Here is a 17927-nt window from a genome sequence, read left to right as displayed (position 1 = left end):
TGCTGGACCCAGGTCCCTGAGCCGGTCCTGGTGGGGATGCTGACGAAGCGGGGCATGTGACCCGTGTTCCCGGGAGGCCTCCGCTGCACGGACAACGGGACATTGAGCCCCCGGCCCCCGGTGCAAGCGGTGCCTCATACACCCTCCCTCCCGTCACCCGTGCAATTACGGGCCAGGGCAGAAATATCCCGACGTTACAGCAAAGAAGGCAGGATCAGAGGCAAAGCCATCTGCTCAAGATCCCACGGCTGATGAGTGGTGGAGTCGGGGCCTGACCGGGCTCCCTGTGACCTCCAAGGCCACGTTCTTTCCCACTCCCTGCCCGGCAGATACAGAACACGGATCGGGAAGGGTGGCCTGGCAGGCAAGCTGCCGCCTCCGCTTCTCCCCTACGCAGGACAGTCAGGGCCACACAGCGGGGGGGACACCGGCTGCTGCACACCCTGGGGCACAGGGCTGCAGGCCGCACCACCAGTAAGGCCCGGCTGTCAGCGGCAGGTGCCCCGAGAAGGGGGTGCTGAGGTGGAGGCCCAGGTGGTGGCCGTGGTGGTGGCCGAGGTGGTGGCTGAGGTGGAGGCCGAGGTGGTGGCCATGGCGGTGGTCGAGGTGGTGGGGCTCCCCAAGAGCAGACGCAGCCGTGTCAGAGAGCCTGTGGCAGGTGGGAAGGTGGCCGTGCCTGCAACCTGATGAGATCTTGGCTGGGTCTCTGAGGAGTCTCATTAAAAATCAAATTGGCCCCGAATTGTGGGAGTAACACTTTTTATTCTGATTTGAGCTTTACAAATTAGATTTCATAGGACATTTTAATCAGCTATGTGTGGTGGGTTTATTTATTTTTTTTCCTCTCAGTCTCTTCAAGTTCTCTGTTGTAATTAGACTGTTTCTGGCACCAAAACAAGAGGGAGAAAGAAGGAGGAAGAGAAGAGAGGAGAGAAAGGAGAAGTGTGTGTGTGTTGGGGGGGGGGCGGCTGGAGAAAGAGCTAGAAGATGGGGTGATGTGAGGAGGGGGAGGGAGCTGGGACGGAGCTGGAAAGGCTGGAGGAAGGGGACAGGAAGGGGAGGAGGGCAGGGAGGGAGGGGGAGGGGGAAGAGGGGAGGAGGAGGAGGGGTTGAAGGGAGGAAGGGAGGAGGGGGGAGGGGGAGAGGGAGGAAGGATAGAGAGAGGAGGGGGAGAGGGAGGAGAGGAAGGGGAAGAGCAGAAAGACAGACGGGGGTGTGGGCAGGAAGGGAGAGGAGGAGGGGAGGAAGGGGAGGAGGGAAGGAGCAACGAGGGGAGGTGGGGAGGGGGAGAAGGAGGGGGAGAGGGAGGAAGGGAAGGAGGAGGGGAAGAGAGGGGAAGGGAGGAGGGGAAGGGGAGGAGGGGAAGAGGGAGAGGGAGAAGGGGAAAAGAGGGGAGGGGAGGAGAGGGGCAGGAGTGAGAGAGGGAGGAGGGGAAAGAGGGAGGAGGAGGGCTGTGGCGGGGCCCTCCTTTCGGAGGCTCTTTCCTCCCGGCCCAATGATGATTTCACGGCTCCTTTTATCTCAAAATCTTTCTTGCAAGAAGGACAGTGTCAAGACAGCGGGGACGCTGCCAGGGATGGCGTTATCAGAGGGAATTAGCGGGTTGTCAGCTGGGGGTGGCGGGCCTGTAATGAGGCCCTAAAGTAGTGGTGTGACCCTGGGCGAGAAGCGTCCCCTCCTCCCACCCCTGTCCAGCTCCGGCGGGGAGGGTCAGGGTGACACAGAGCTGAGGTACAGGGGGGTCCCCGGCGGGGGGGGGGGGCGGACAGGCGGGCAGGGGTGAGCCCTGCTGGGTGCAGGGGAGCCCAGGGTGGGTGGGCCTGTGCCCTGACGGAGAAGGGGGGCTGCCACCAGAGACAGACCAGCCGTGGAGGAGGATGCTGGGTGGTCACCAGCTCACTGTGGACGGGGTCTGAGCCAGGGGCTGGGACAGCCACAAGCTCCCCCCAACAAGCCGGAGCACCCCGAGGTGCTGGGGGGAGCAGGGGAGGCCGGGGCGAGGGACAGTCTGATCCAGCCCCGCAGGCTTCAGAGAGCTTGGGCTCCCCCACTGGGCCTGGGTTTGGATCCCTTAGGCTTTTCTCTTGGGGTGGGGGTGCGGGCGGGGGAGAGAGATACCCAGACGGTCTCCACGAAAACCCCCGCAGGACGTTGACTAATGTCCCATTATGCTTTGGGAGGGAATGACTGGGGCGCCGGCGATTTTCGTTTCCAATCCCATTTTCATTTCTGTGTATTTAAAAAAATTTTTTTTTCATTTCTGTGTATTAAGTAGCAGCCACTGGAAAGACTTTCTCTTTCAAATCAATGAGATGCTTTTTCAAACAGAATCATAAGCTGAGTGTCACTATGTAGCGTAGATAAAAGTCACGGTGCTGTGGGGGGAGGGGGTGGGGGGACGGGGCGCGGGGGCTTCTCACCCACAGGACACCTTGAGGCTTCTCTTCCGGGCTTGGGGACTCCCAGGGACACGGTGCACAAGCCATGGGTGCAGTTTCCTGGCCCCAAAACGTTCATCCCCCCTTCCCTCACCCGCTGGTCTCTCTTCCCTGTCTTCCCTGCTCCCAGGCAGGGAACTGTGAGTGAGCCTGGGATCTCTTCTAGAACCTTCTGGGCATTATGGTAAGCAGACAGGAAGCTCCTTGCGAACATTTGTCTGCTCAACACACGCTCATCAAGACCTGCTGTGAGGCCGGCATCGCACTATCTTGTGAGAAACCGATGGATCCGCCGTGGCCCTTTCCTCCAGGAACTAACACGTGTGTGCGCCCGCCGCACCGGGACAGCGCTGCTCTGGCCACACAGTGTGTGCTTGCACCACCCACCCGAGTTTTCTGCCTCAGTTTCCCATTGTGCTCACAGATGTTTCCTGCTGGGAAGCGTGGCCCTTAGTGAGACCTCACTTTCTTTCTTTTTTCTTTTTCTTTTTCTTTTTCTTTTTCTTTTTTCTTTCTTTTCTTTCTTTCTTTCTTTCTTTCTTTCTTTCTTTCTTTCTTTCTTTCTTTCTTTCTTTCTTTCTTTCTTTCTTTCTTTCTTTCTTTCTTTCTTTCTTTCTTTCTTTCTTTCTTCTTTCTTTCTTTCTTTCTTTCTTTCTTTCTTTCTTTCTTTCTTTCTTCTTTTGATTTCATTTATTTATTCATGAGAGACACACACAGAGAGAGAGAGGGAGAGACACAGGCAGAGGGAGAAGCAAGGATCCCGATGCAGGACTCGATCCCGGCACTCCAGGATCATGCCCTGAGCCGAAGGCAGGTGCTCAACCGCTGAGCCCCCCAGGGATCCCCACGACCTCCCTTTCTTGCATTATTTGCAGTCTGTCACCATCACCAAGTGAGGTCCAGCCCCTCGCCCACAGCTCCTCTCTGTCCCCGCCACTGCAACCCAAAGTCCGGGCCTCACCCCCTCCTCCTGGGTTCTCCCGACAGCCTGTGGACGCTGTTTGGTCCAACCCCGAGTCTTCCCCTCAACCCATCGCTTTCCTCGTGCTGTCTCCCTCTCCAGGGGCTGGAAGGTCTAATGGCCTCCGCTGCCTGCAGGACAGCACCTGACCAGCTTCTCCAAAAGCTGGCCTCCTTCTCCTGGGTGCTCAGTAGCAACCCGTACCGGCTGTCCACTCACGTCACCTGCCCCATGTCACGGATGTCCCACCGTTCTGGAATCCCCCTTCTCTCCGGGCCCCCCTAACCAGCCCTGCCCTCAAAGAGAAAACGCCAAGTTCTCCTCCACACGAGCTTTGTCTGTTCCTCTAGGCGCATCCTGCCAGGAGGGGGAATCTTCTCGCTCCTCCCCTCCTCCCCACTTTTCTTCCTTCTCATTCCCCCTTAATGTCTTCAAACCTTCATTGAGCATTTACAATACATCAGACACCAAAGGAACAAAGGTAAACGAGGAATGGAGGGTAAACTGAGGGCAGGGGCCACGGCCGTTGTGTTCACCTTGTGTTCTCTGCGCCTGGTCTAGCGTATAAGCCCTGGATGAACTGGACTTAGACCTCGAGGCCTACTTGCTCCAGTTTGTCCCCTGAGATCTGTGGTCATGGAGGAAAACTTTTTATATTGTGCTGAGCACACCACACGGAAAGAATGAGGTGAGACATTAAGGGAAGGGCCAGAGTCTCAAGGAGTCAGGCTTCACAGGACAAAAATAACCGAGTTATTCATGGAACACCTGCTTTAACCAAGTCTTCGAATATGAGACAAGGCTGGCCAGGTGTTACTACCCACTTTTCACGCATGAACTGGGGCTCCCAGAAATAAAGTGACACGCCCAAGTTCACCCAGCTGGCCAGGGGTGGGGGTGGGGGGGACTCAAGGTCACACAGTGGGCCCGGGTCCTGGAAAGAGCCAAATATCTCTGGTTGCAAACCCTGCTTTCTTGCCACTCTCCCACGTTGGTTGTTGAATTGAGGGTCTAGACTCGGATGTTTATCCACGAACCAGTACTCCGCCCCCCTCCCGTCCCCGCCGTCCAACCCCACCAACCACTGCCCTCAGACCATCTAAAGAGAGGTAAAGGATCTCTGGAGTGAAAAGCAATTTCTTGGTTCTTCCCTAGGTTTACCTGGCCGCCTGCCAGCTGCTGGTCAGCAATGCTGAGTTAGGGTTCAGGGTGCAGGACTGGCCACCACGGGGCGGGGAGGTATGACAGAAAGGAGCTGTGATAATTTTTGGTACTTTGCATTATATAAATAGTTGTTATCTATATAATTGTGCTATTATATAAATATATAGAACTAGGTATATGTCATAAGCCTTTTATTGTTATGGAATTAATAATAGCTAACTTTCGTTGCATGTAGTGCATGGATTAAGAGCTTTATGTGGGTCATTTCACTGAAAGCTCCTCACAGCCTGTCCTGTGTGGCAGGTGCTCTATCAGGCCCCCGTGAAGGTGAGGCCATCCAGGGGCCCCGGGCACTGAGCGGTGGAGGATGGACATCGGGCCTACCAGTCTTGTTCCCGGGCTGCATCCTAAGGTCCTTGGCTGCAGGGTGCCCGGCCCCTGGGGGCTCACAGAACCCACCCGACACCCCACTCTCCCCTTGGCCAGCACTGCAAAACCTAGGGAGACTCTCGGGAGGGCCTGGATGGAAACACTTGGTGGGTTAGATGGAGGGGGATGTTCCCATTGGTGGCTGCAGGCATCCTTTCCTGTTGGCTGTCTCAGGAAGGGAGGGGCCCTGCAGAGTCGGGGAGGGGGTACCCAGGGGTCACTGTGGAGCCCCAGAGGTGACCATCTATGGCCTGCATGCTCCCCGCATGCTCAGGCTTCTGTGGACTTCGCAGGCCAAGAGGGTGCCTTCCCAACTCCCCAAATAGACCTTTAGGACTCTGACGTTGGGGAGGGAGGTATTTCTCCCCACTGAGCTCAGAGAAGAGAGGTGCCAGCCTCGAGGCTCTACAGGGCTCAGTTGGATTTAGAGTCTGGCTCTGAAGGCTTAGCAGGTAGAGAGCAGGAGCCTGGGGGCAGACGTGCTCAGCCGGTGGGGCCTTTTGGGGCGTCCTCTTCAAACTGCAGGAAGCAGCAGCCCTATCTGGCTGGGAAGGATACAGAGGAGGCTGGGCTCTGAGGCGACCCATCCTGATGAGTCAGGGCACACCCCACGTGGTGGGCTCTGAGTCAAGAAGGCTGGTGATTGGCAGGTGGGGGGAGGTGTGGGGGCGGCATCGGCAGGTGGCAGGAGGGCTTTCAGCTCTTCAGTGCTGAAGAGGACAGGTGCAGATGCAGCCTGGCCTAGAGAGAGGGGTGGGGAAGGCAGCAGTGGGCGGCCCCTGGGCTCTGGTCCTGGGGCACAGCTTCCCTCCGCCCCCCTGCGCCACTGCAGCTGGGAGTCCTCCCCTCCTGCCACCCTGTCTGCCCTGACCTCCTGCCAGCTGTTTCCCTCTGCTCTCTGCTCAGGAGCTGTGCAGCTCAGCTTCCTCTCTCCTGTTGACTTCTCCAGACTGCTTTCTGGGGATCCACCCCCTGCCTCCAGATGGGAGTGCTCATCTCCCTCGTCCTCCCTCCTGCCTCTCCATCAGCCCAGCAGGCAGGCTTCCTGAAGGGCCCCCTCCCTCCCAGCCCTGACCGCATGGCCCCTCACCTTAGACTCTTTTTGGGGACTTGCAGGACACATTAGCATGGAGTGAACCATCACCATCTGTCTCTGGGAGGTCCCCACTGTCTTCCAGTAAAATATTTAAAATGCCGAAGAACCCATGATTCTCTATGAGCTCACACACCTCTTGCCCCTGATCTGAGGTCACCCCTGCAACTCCTGATTATTTCTTGGAGAGAGAAGAGGTTTTGTATGGAAGACTGAAGTTATTAGGGCCAAACCACCGAGAGGGATGGTTTTAGGGCAGTGCTCCCGGGACCTGGCCGCTGTGGTGTATGCGGACATGCGTGTGTGCATGTGCATGTGTGTGCACGTGTGCACATGTGTGAGTGAACTGGCTTCCAGGCCTCACCATCTTCTCCAGCCAGACCTCTTCTGCTTGTATTCCTCGTCAGCCACTTGAGATTTTGCTTGAATGGACTCTAATTATTCTTGCAAAATGTTTGAAAGTCCCTGCCTGGTTTAGAATTTTTGGAATGTCATTTTTTTTCTGGGCCTAAAATATGTTCAGAGAAGGCCAAGGCCCCGCTGCTGTCAGGGCCACCCTGGAGACCCTGGATGATCTTTAAGGCCCCAGGAGCCCATGGTGTTGTGGCCTGACCCTGACACTGTGAGTGTGTGTGTGTAAAACAAGCAGGAAGAGGGCCCAGTGGCCCCATATGCATGGTGGTCAGGTCCTCAATGGCAGGCTCAGATCACCCACCCCTGCCACCCATAATTGTCAGCCTCAGATATCTTGGGCACTAAATGTAGAATGTCATAGAATGACATACATTCTATGCTTTAGTGCCCCAAGCCTGTTGCCACCTCTAAGAGCATATATGTTTGTGCCTCTCTCCCAGTCCCCGATCTAGTGCTTGGGTGGTTCCATGGCGGTGGCAAGAGGGAATATGCACAGGGTCAGCATGGACTGGTGCAAATGGCATGAGGTTTGGGGTTAGTTACTGTAGCGAAGAGAGAAATTCTCAGTGCAAACTACACTGTAGCCTGATGCTGGGGGCAGGGTTGCTGATCCCTTTCTCAGGATCTGTGCTCAGAGGTCAGATCGGAGGCAGTCCGGGGATGGCATGGGGGTGTGCTCCCTCTCTCCCACCCCTCTCCCTCAGACTGGGCACTTTGGCCAAGCCTTTGCTCCAGCAGCAGGTTAAGGGTGATGTAGGAACGAGTTAGGGGCAGACGGGGTTAGGCAGGGAGAGATAAGGGAAAGGCCCAGAGTCAGGCTCTCAGGAATCTGTGGGCTCCCATAAACCCCAAGGACACCAAGAGGCCCCAGAGTCAGGCTCTTACCCATCCCAAGAAACAGAGATAAGACAGTAAAAACAGAAAAAAAACAAAAAACAAAAAACAAAAAAACAACAACAACCTGGCTCCCTAGTTCCAAAATGTTAGGGAGTATCTCCCTTCGATGGCTACTAAGTGATCCCAGAAACTCAGGAGACCAAAAGAAACACGTCATCGAGGTGTTATCAATAGTCCCTGGTCAAACCAAGGCTGCACAAGAATCCCAAGGCCGTGGGCTCCCTGCCTAGGTTCGCAATAAAAGATCACCCCTGGAAGCCCTCAGGGGCCACGCTGCCGGGACCCCCTCGCTGCTGAGAGCTTTCTCTGTATCTCTGCTTAGTAAACGTCTATGGTTTTCCTCGCTCTCCGTTGTCCACGAGATTCATTCTTCGACTCCGTGAGACAAGAACCAAGCTGTCCCGTGTCAAGGAGAGGTGACCACTGCCCTTAGGGTTAATCCTGGCCACACCTGGACAGGAACTAGGCTGCTTGGAACGCCTGCCCTGGCTTCCAGGAGTCCAGTGCTCTGCCAACACGTGCACACAGCCACCTCTGTTGTCCTCGTCCTTTGGAGGCGGAGTGGGCTGGTACGGGAGCAGGGCCCTGAGAGGTGGAAGGATGCCCCGCGGATGCCCAGCAGTCCAAGAGCAGGTGCAGGAAGAACTCTGGTGCCCTGGGGAAGTAGCCACCACCACCCCTGTGCCTGAGCGTGGGGCGGCCCTGCCGAAATGCTGAAATGCTCCCTGCCTCCACTCTCAGGACGTGACCACGAGTCACTAGATTATAAGAGAGAAAGTACTCGGTCTCATCAAGAGGTCACATAAAGTTCTTTCTGGGCTCGATAAAGGCCTTTTGTAAGCAGGAGGGCTGAAGGGAGGAAACCCAGAGGCTTCCTGGAGGAGGAATCATGATGTGGGGAACGTGGTGGCAGAGAGATGTCATTCTGGGTTAGGAAAAACATGCAAGCAAAGGCATGGAGATGGGTGACCTCAGGTCCCTGCTTTGAGTACCTGCCAGGGCCTGGGGCTTGGAGAGCGGAAGGGACACAGGGTCAGGCAGGCCTGGGAAGGAGCTCTGGCCCTGTCACCAGCAGCAGGATCTGGGGCACATTCCTCACCCTCATCTGTAAAATCGGAGTGACACACCTACCTCACTGTAGGGTAGAGGACTCGTGTGTCAACGATCCTGGCCCACAGGGTGCTTCATAAAGGGTTGTCATCACCATCTCCGAAGTCTTTCCTGAGCCCAGGACAGCTAAAAGTGGCCACACAACGGGGCGTCTGAGTGGCGCCGTCAGTGAAGCGTCTGACTCTTGGTTTCGGCTCAGGTCACGATCTCAGGGTCATGAGATCGAGCCACGCGTCTGGCTCCATGCGGGGGTGGAGTCTGCTCGAGATTCTCTCTCCCCCTGCCCCTTGCCCTGTGCTCACTCGCCCACTCTTGCTCTCTCTCTCTCAAATAAATAAATCTAAAAAAAAGTGGGGCCACCCAGTACCTGGAATGAGGGATCCTAGGATGCTTTGCACATCTGAAGTTGCACCAATAAGAACCTGCCCCACCCCTGAGTCATGCAGGTGAGAGGGAGCATGTGGGGGTCCCTGTAGCTGTGCCAGTGCCATGGTTCCAGCGAACGTCCGCCTCCGGAAGCGGCCTGGTCAGCCACGCAGGAAAGGCTCGCCTGTCGGCGTCTGCTCTGCTATTAGGGACCGATTGGCGAGGCTTCAAGAATACTTGTCCGGGAGATATTTATTGCCAGCTTTCTCCCAGCCTGGAGGACACACACTGCCTCTTGTGAGATTAAGGGAAGCTGCCCTGCTCCCGAGAAGGGAGCAGATGGGAGCCGGGGGCGGGGAGGAAGGAGCCAGCTCAGAAGCCCTTAGGGGACACCAGAACAACACAGACGGGTGGCAAGGGACCAGGGCAGGATGATGCAGGTCGTACCCGGGAGCCCAGGTCTTGACTCCTGCTGCTTTCCTGTGACTCAGCACAGGACCAGCTCCTAAGGCAGAAGAATGAGTTTTGGGAAGTTTCCAGAATGCCTTGTCATGACCTGCCCAGGGGAGTGGGACTGGAGGTGATGGGGTTAAGCCCCAGCCCACTGACTAGCAAAACTGAGGCTTACGGAGGGTGAAATGGTGCCAGTAAGGACTCTAGCCACGGGCAGGGGCAGGGCTTACCCCAGCATCTCCAGGGCCTCTGGCTGGGTGTGGGGATGCAGACGAGGAACTGAAATATTTCCTATGACAAGGAGGAGACAACTATGTACACAAAGAACTGGGGTCTCTGGCCTTACACAATCAGGCCCAAGAGTGAAGTATAACAAAGGTCCCAGGGAACACAGATTTTTTTTCCTTCTGGAGGAACGAGGGAAGGAGTCGTCAGAAGTGACCTCCAGGGTAAGGGACACGAGGGCAGGGAGGGGACATTCCCCGGGATGGGAAATGTCGTAAGTAGAACAAGGAGGTCAGAAGGAGCTCAGGGATTAAGAGCTGAGGCCGCACGATCTCGGCTTGATCTCTGGCTCTGTCATTATAGCCGTGTGTCCCCGGGCACGTTCCTCGGGCCCCCGAACCTGGCTTTCCCCCCTGGGATGGTAGTCGGTGCTTATCAGGTTGTTTGTGAGAATTAATCAGGGCATTTAGTGCAAATGTGCAGAGCCCTGCCCGCCCGCCACACGGGAGCGGCTACTGTCCCTGGGAGCCTGGTGTGATTGGCGCATGGCACGCGTGCGTGTGGATGTGCGCAGTAGGGCGCATTTCTAGAGAATCATGGTGGGTCTCCTTGTGTGGGCCCTCGAAGGCAGGCTACAAAGTCCGCACTTAATGCAGAATCATCAACAGGTTTGACCCACACGCTCGGGTCTGAGTTTTAGGAAGATCACAGCGGTGACAGTGAGGAGGGGGGGTGAAGGAGGATAATCTGAAGATGGGAAGACCCATCGGGAAGGTTTTGCTGTCATAAGGCCTCAGGCTAACGTCGTATCCGTGGAAAGGAGAAAGTGGAATTTAGGAGCCACTTGGAAGTAGAACTGGTAGCTCTTGACAGGGATGAGAAAGATGGGGGCATAAAGGTGGCCTCCCTCTGGCCTGCAGGAAGGGGCGAGGGGGTGGCTTGCCGGAGCATTTCGGCGTCAGGGGGGATGCATGTCTGGGGGGGCAGTGACTTCAGTTGTAAATACTTTGATGGAGAGGGGCCCCAAATCGTCAGGAGAAGGTGTCCTGGGTGCAGTTGGGGTCCGTGGGTCTGGAGGGAGCTGGTGTGGAAAACTCATGCTTGTGGAGCATTCACGTGGCTCAGGTAGCAGGAGAAGTGGTTCTACGGTACGTCCTCTGGGGTTGACTTGGGAATTCATCTCCAAATATGGGAAGTTACTGATGTCGATGTGGCTAAGAGGGACATGGTGACTCCTGCTGGGTGGGTCGGGAGCAGCTGTCTTGGGTGCCACAGTTAACCCCTGTCAAGCTCTGCACAGGCTTAGAGCCCTGTCGGGACGGCCCGAGGTCATCTATCCCCATCCTTTGCTTTGGGACTGGAAATACCAACAGAGAAGCCAGAAGGACAAGACGGGGATGGAAGAGGGGCCGTCTCCCCATTTCTTCCAGACCTCTCTGCCACAAGAGAGGCTTGAAAGCATTTTCACCCTCAACATTACCATCTGCAGCCACTAGCAACTTGATTCTGCTACACAGGTGAGGAGAAGCTTGCCAACATCACGAACATTCCAGAAGTTGCACTGGATTTTTGTTTGGGCTTACACAGGAGAGCCCGACTGCTCTTCCCGGGGCTGGAAGTGCGGCAAGGAATTCGAGGGCACGTTTTCCTGCCCTTGCTCCCTGTCTGAGCTGGGGCCGCCCTAGGTAGCCTGTGCTTCTCCTGGCCTCGCTCACCTCTCCCCAGGGATGCACGATCCGCCAAGGTTGTCCCGGACAGCGTGGGTCTGTAATGAAGAGCAATGGGGCTGGCTGAGGCAGGGTGACTCCAAAGTCACTATAAATCCTTCGCCTACTGATGATCGGCCTGTGGCCCCGGCCAGAGCCTGCGCTATCCTCATTAGTGGAAGGGGAGGTAATCCTCCATCCATTCAGCCAAGTTCTGGATGCCAACAGGATACTGATAAGAGCTTCTGGAAATAGTGGTGCATCTGAACCTGTGAAGGAGCCCATCCATCCCTGCCTGTGGTCATCCCAGGGTCTGACGGAGATGGGAAGGGCAGAGCGGTGTGGGCTTTGGAGGTGATGGTGGGGGAGGGTGTAGAGTATAGAGGGGAGACCCTGGGGCAGCCAGCCCACGCAGGCTCGGAGCCTGGCCGCCGTCTCGGGCTTGCTGCAGGCTGGCCACGGGGGTCCAGGCTAAGCCCCTTTCTTTCTCTGAGCCTTGGGGTCTTGTGTGTTCCCTGAACTGCTGTTGGGGCACAGTGTGGAGAGGTATGCGGGGAAGAAGGTGACACCGAAGAGCAGGATAGAGCTAAGTCACTAGCCTGGAAGCACGTGAAGGCAATGGCTGCGGGCAGACCCAGCTTATACAGTTGCCGTCTTGGAGTGCATCAGAGTGGGAGCCCCCGGGAGGACTGACTCCATGGTGTCCAGCATCTCTGTTCCCTTTTATGAGGGATACTACAAGGCCACAGGAAGCAGCGTCCTCTCCCCGAGCACCCAGGCCCAGAAGCTACCAATTTGATGCTGTCTTTTCCACCTCCTAGCAGGCTGCCCTCGGGCCTGACGCGTCCCTTCTCCAAGACTCCCCGTGTGTAAAATGCAGGGTCTAGACAAAATCTACTAGGTCCCTCAGTTTCAGCCCTAGGTTCTTTATTCTGGTCTATCAGAAGTCTTATTTTTGGGTGGGGAGGACCCAAGGCTGTAAAGAACAAAGCCAAGGTACAAGGAAGTAAAAGCAAATCTCTCAAGGACGTTTGATCTGTTTGGGGGAAGATCCAGGTCCTAACCCTCATTCTTCTTCTTCTTCTTCTTCTTCTTCTTCTTCTTCTTCTTCTTCTTCTTCTTCTTCTTCTTCTTCATTGCTGGCTTCCTCTTTCTTCTTCTTCTTTCTTCTTCTTCTTCTTCTTCTCCTTCTCCTTCTCCTTCTCCTTCTTCTTCTTCTAGAACATCTTAAAACAATCATCTTATCCTGGTATAGACCTTGCCATCAGGAGATGGTTCTACAACTCTCAGAGGTTTAAGAATCACCTGGGGACCTTGCCAGAAATACAGTTTCCTGGGCTCCAAGCCAGAAATTCTGAGTTAGTGGGTCAGAGGCAGGCCAAGGGGTCTGCATTTCCACAGCTGCGCCGGCAATCCTACCGCCGGTGGGTGTTGGAACATGTTTGGGAGGCACTGTTGAATGCAAACAGCGCGGGTTCGGGGAAACGGAGTCCTTTCTGGTTTTGGCTATCACTGTGTGGCCTTGGTCCGGCTGCTGTTTCTCTCCGGGCGCACCACGGTTTCCTCCGCTGCTCAATGAGGGCATTGGACGAAGTCAGTGGTATTTACTCCCCCCTTCTCCCACCCCTTTGCACGCAACCCTTTGCCAGTGGAATCTCATATGAAATGCCAGAGTGTGAAGTGGGTGGAGGCAGGCTAGGTGAGGCCTGAGGGAGTAAGTCCAGCCCCTGAGCCCCCATGCAGTGGACCCCAAGGTCCCTCTGTGAAATGCCCCAGGAATCAGAACATCCTGCACAGTCGTTGATGGTTTCCAGGTGTTGCATGAAGAGCAACGTGGCTGCTTCCCACCGACGGGTACAGAAGCCGGCCTGGGAGCCAGGGTGCCCGGTGTGGATAGTGCAGTCTGCTCTCGAAGCAGGAGCTACTTCTGTGCCACCCACTAGCCCTGCATGGGGGACCTCGACTTAGCCTTGGGATTTATAGAGAAATCTCATGGCTTCTGGACTTGTTCCCGACAGGGAGTAGATCACAATGTCCTGAATTTCTCCCTTCTTGGAGTCCAAATACAATCAACTCTTAATTATCTTTGTTAATGGAGAAGAGCAAGGGTGTGAATAATCCAAACTGATGGACATTCTGAAATAATGAATAATACTAAGTAACATTCATGTTCAACTTTGGAATGCATTTTGGTATTGCACGTTTGAATATGGATGTGTTTGATATTCTGGGAATTTTTAATACTCAAGAAAACAAAACAAAACCCAATGACAGAGCTCCCTCCTGTCATCCACTCAGCCAGTACCACCTCTGGTACTGACTCATGGCTAGAGTTGGGCCATACGCCACCTGCCCCAGCTCACTGTTTTTATGGCTCAACACCTTCCCTAGGAGGGGACAGGAATATTAGCTGATTTTGCCTTTAAGGGACTTTTATTCCCTTTGGGTCTCATGCAAATAAGAGCAAAATAAGAAGCTGTGAAATGTTAACAGAGGACTTCATTAAGCAATCTTGGTGATAGAATTTGCCAGGAATGGGGACAATTTGCCAGCAGATAATTGAGAGCTGACTATATATGTGTCCTAATTAAAAAAGGGATTCTTCTCACTGCCCTGGGATTCTGGGTCTAGTTCTTCTGGTTGGTTCAGGATATTAACCACAGCTAACTCTTGTGTACACTTTATCCTCCACAAAGAACTTTGCCTGTGCTATTTTACTTAATCTACCCTCCCGACACCCCCCCGTGGAGAAGGTTACAACATGCGTCCTGATGTCGAGACTTGAATGCCAAGACTCACAGCCCCAGTTGGCTCAGTGTCCCACAGCAAGGGGACACCTCCTAACCCAGCCCGCTGTCAGCTCACCCGGCCTCTTCTGTCACCACCTAACTGTGGCCCTGGCAAGGGCTCAGATCATTTGCTTCAACCCTGAAAATGCGGCAGCAAACAAAAAACAAAAAAGACAAAACCAAACAAAACAAACTTGCAGTAACCGCACCAGCCTTTGACTGTCTGAAGTGGAAATGCTGGTAGAGGAGAGATTTTGTGCTATGATCACCTTGAGAGGAAGGAGAGGGGCCGTGCATGCTGCTGGGGGCACCTAGGAGGGGCCGAGGGGTTTTATTAGCTTCTAGGAGGCCTCTGCTGGGTCACTGAGCCCATCTCAGAAGATGAGCCTATGGCGGGAGGGGGAGAACCGGCTCCTCGGAGGAGCTCCGTGGAAGCAGGGGCAACTCCAGGCTGGCCACTTTCACATCAACAGTCCGAGAGATAGAGAGCATCTCTCCTATTTTATGGATTAGGAGACAGAAGCTCAGAGAGGTTAGGTAACCTGTCCAAGGTCAGCGTGTGCTGGAGTTGGCAGCCTTTGTTTACGAGACAGTGCCCAGCAAGCACAGAGAAGGTTCGAACTGTGTGTGATTTCCTCTTCAGAAAGCCGAGACTGACTACTGTGTCCCCCAGCTGTGCTTCAAACACAGATATGACCGTGACAGGACATCTGCTTCTTGCCTTGGGCACAGGCTCTGCTCCACCTGCAGACCACAATCAGCCAGAGAAACCTTGGATGCTCCCAGGCCCCCCCGGGGCTGAGATCAAGTCCACGAACAATACTTTAGGGCAAGAGTTGTCCACAATTGGGCAGAGGCACGAGCATTTTGTATCCAACTCTGCTGCAGCCCCGTTCAGAAGCTTTTTTGCAAAGACCCGTCCCCTGCAATAGCCTTCTTGCTCAGTCCTGGGCTGCGTGAGTAATGACTTCCATTCCCCGCACTGCTGGGGTCTTGGGCCTTTGCGACAGCCTCTTATCTGTGTGAGATGGCCCAACGAGGACCAGCTGGTGCCCGGAGAGGGACCTCTGCAGGGGCAGGGGATGGGGTCTTGGGGGCAGCGAATGGGTGCTTTTTCTGGCCCCATTCCGGCCCTGCCCCAAGATATCTCTATTTTCCAAGATGCCACTGGGTGTGCCCATAGCTCCTCTAATAGAAGAGTTACTCCCGGCTTCACTGGAGGGAACAGAGCAGCTTTCAAGCCTCCTCCCCTAAACGCAACAATATTTGGTAACACTTGGCGTCTTGGGGAGAGAATTCATGTCCGTAATTAGTTACTGTATATCACCGTTAGCACTCTGCTCAGGATTTACTGGGCAAATACCATTTAACTGCACAATAACTACAGGTCCTTGCTGCTTATTGGGTAATTTACTAAGGCTGGGGGAATGGGGCAGGAGGGACTCTGAATAGGAGGCATTGTAACCCCTTGAATCAAACTTTATGAGTTTGGGTTTGGCAGGGAGGTGGCTGCCCGTAGCCCAGCTCTCATTGCTTTGTTTTGCGGAGTTGGCTGGCACACTAGCTTCCTTCCTTTTATTTATTGCAGGCGAGGTCTGGGGACTGGGGTCTGAGGCTGCCCGGAGCTACGGAGGGCCTTTTGGTAGATAGAGGTGGAGAGGGTCTTTGGCTGAGCACAAAGGCACCCAGCAGGAACTCAGGCTTGGTGTCCTGGGGGCTCCATCCATCCTTCCATTTACTCCTTGGTGGGCCTCTTTCTGCATCTGGGCCAGTGGGTGGGGAGTACGTGCAGGGAACTGTCCTTGGCTGGCAGCATCAAGATAATCCTACACCCTCTCTTCTCTCTCAAGTGCCATGTTGGTTGGGAAGCAGCCATTCCTGGACACTTGGCTCTAATTCCCAGCCTTAATCGGCTTGAGCAAAGTCTGTCTTTGTTTGGCCACGCACTGTCTAAACTCCTCTAACCTATTTAGACCAAGGAGAGGGGAAGAGACACAATAATAAAAAACTCAACGTGCAACATTGCCCTACGCAATCTAATAAATTACTCGGTACCCGGCTGCCAGCTCAGACTAAGCCCAATATTGCCTGCAGTAATTATTTGGATCAAATGCAGTTTATCTGCCTCATATTTGTGCTTCTGTGCTCAGTGGTAACTTATAAATGTCATTGTGGTGTTTATTTGTTATAATGAAACTTAATGGCATTGGAAGCCAGGAGCAGAGCTGGTGGGGCGGCAGGTTTAAAACAATCTCTTCATCTCTGGAGAAGGAATGAGCCAAGATAACAGGAAACTGCCCTGAAGGGAAGAGATTTGTGGAGATGGTGGTGTCCTCATGCTGCGGGGTGGGTGGAGAGGGCCAGGGAAGGTCTGGCTGGGTTTAACCCTGGCACTGCCCCATCTGATGTCTTTGCTCCATCTTCTAAGGGTGTTGCAGGGGTGGGAGGCGTTCGATCTTCACACCCCCCGGTGGGTGGCTCAGATAAGAGATATAGGGTGACCAGGGTCTCGGAGGCCAAAGCCCTGTTCGTTGGGGATGGACTTGAAAACCCCAGGGTGATTGTATTATGGAGGGTAGGGGATCATAAAGAGGTTGGGAGGGGAACGTGGGGTTAGGAAACAAAGGGAGGGAAACCCGGAGAGCCCAAAGAAGGAAGAGCAAGATTTTCTCCTTTGGGTGAGGAAGCAAGCACTGGTGGTAGGAAGCCCAGAGCATGAACAGAACGGGGAAGAGCTGGCAAGAGCTGGAGGCAGGGTGCCCCACTGACTCTGCAGAAGTGCCACGGACAAGGAGGGGCCATTTAATGTAGAATTAAGGGTTTTGGCTTCATACAGCTCTGGACTCTGCCATTTACTAGCTATCTGGCTTTGGGCAAGTTATTCATCTTTCCTGAGTTTCCTTTCCTTATGCGGAAAACAGGAGTAATAACAGATGCCTCTCAGGGTGGTAGTGATGATTACAGGAGGTGATGTGCATATAACGACGAACATGGTGTTTGGCGCCCAGTAAATAATAAATAAGTGGCTGTGGCAGTGACTGGCACTTCGTAGATGTTCAATAAATGTCTGCGGAGTGAATTAATGAGTAATAACACTTCCCACCTGTGTGCATTACAAAGCCCTCTTCCAAACAGCTGAGCTTGGATTGAGACCTCACAGCCGTGTAAGGCCGATCAGATCATCCCCATTTCAGAATGTGGACATGGTTATGGTAACTTGTCCAAGGCTCCTCAGCTGGTCTATGTGTGGGCTTTGGCTCTTCGGCCTCCCAGGGCAGGATCGTCTCCACCAGTCACGGGGGACAGACAGCTCTCCATCTCTGCTGGGAGGCTGAGCTGCCCTGCTCCCTGGAGCCCGATCACAGAGCCCGGGCTGACCTTCCTAGTTGAACCTGGTGGCAGAGGTAAGATGGGGCCTTTCTGTCCATTTCATCTTAATACTACATTTTAGTGTTTACTCATGAAATATTCATTTTCTCCTCTCAGCGACATGCTCATACAAGGCTCCTAACATCATACATATGGATGAAAATTATTAGTCATTGTTATTTCTTCCAGTAGCCAGTCCCTTCTCCTCGTACACCTCCTGTTTTGATCTCAGCAAAATGGGATGGAATTGAAGGTTGTAGCCTGGAACACCAATAATAATGCCTTGCATTTTATGGTACTTTATGCTTTCTCCAAGTGCCAGCACAACCATCGTGCATATTTTATCTTTGCAGTATATGCATAGAAGACCGAGTGCTGGTGTCACAAGTCTCCCCATTTTGCAGATGAGAAAACATAAGTCAAGAGACAGATCAAGGTCAGGAACTGAACTTATTATCATTTTTTAAGATTTGATTTATTCACTCATGAGAGACATAGAGAGAGAGGCAGAGA

General features: G+C 54.1%; 1 protein-coding gene and 1 long non-coding RNA gene across 6 annotated transcripts in view; one reads left to right on the top strand and one right to left on the bottom strand.

Annotated features, from left to right (window-relative positions):
• Positions 1–17927, bottom strand: part of KIRREL3 (kirre like nephrin family adhesion molecule 3) — a 539901-nt gene that overhangs the window by 92405 nt on the left and 429569 nt on the right. The window lies entirely within an intron of this gene.
• LOC119875013 overlaps positions 1–17927 on the top strand; it is a 79205-nt gene that overhangs the window by 50893 nt on the left and 10385 nt on the right. The window lies entirely within an intron of this gene.

This window comes from Canis lupus, chromosome 5 (genome assembly GCF_011100685.1).
Source record: "Canis lupus familiaris isolate Mischka breed German Shepherd chromosome 5, alternate assembly UU_Cfam_GSD_1.0, whole genome shotgun sequence".
Lineage (NCBI taxonomy): Eukaryota > Metazoa > Chordata > Mammalia > Carnivora > Canidae > Canis > Canis lupus.
Note: the sequence above shows the minus strand (reverse complement) of the source record. Positions and strands in the feature narration are given on the sequence as shown.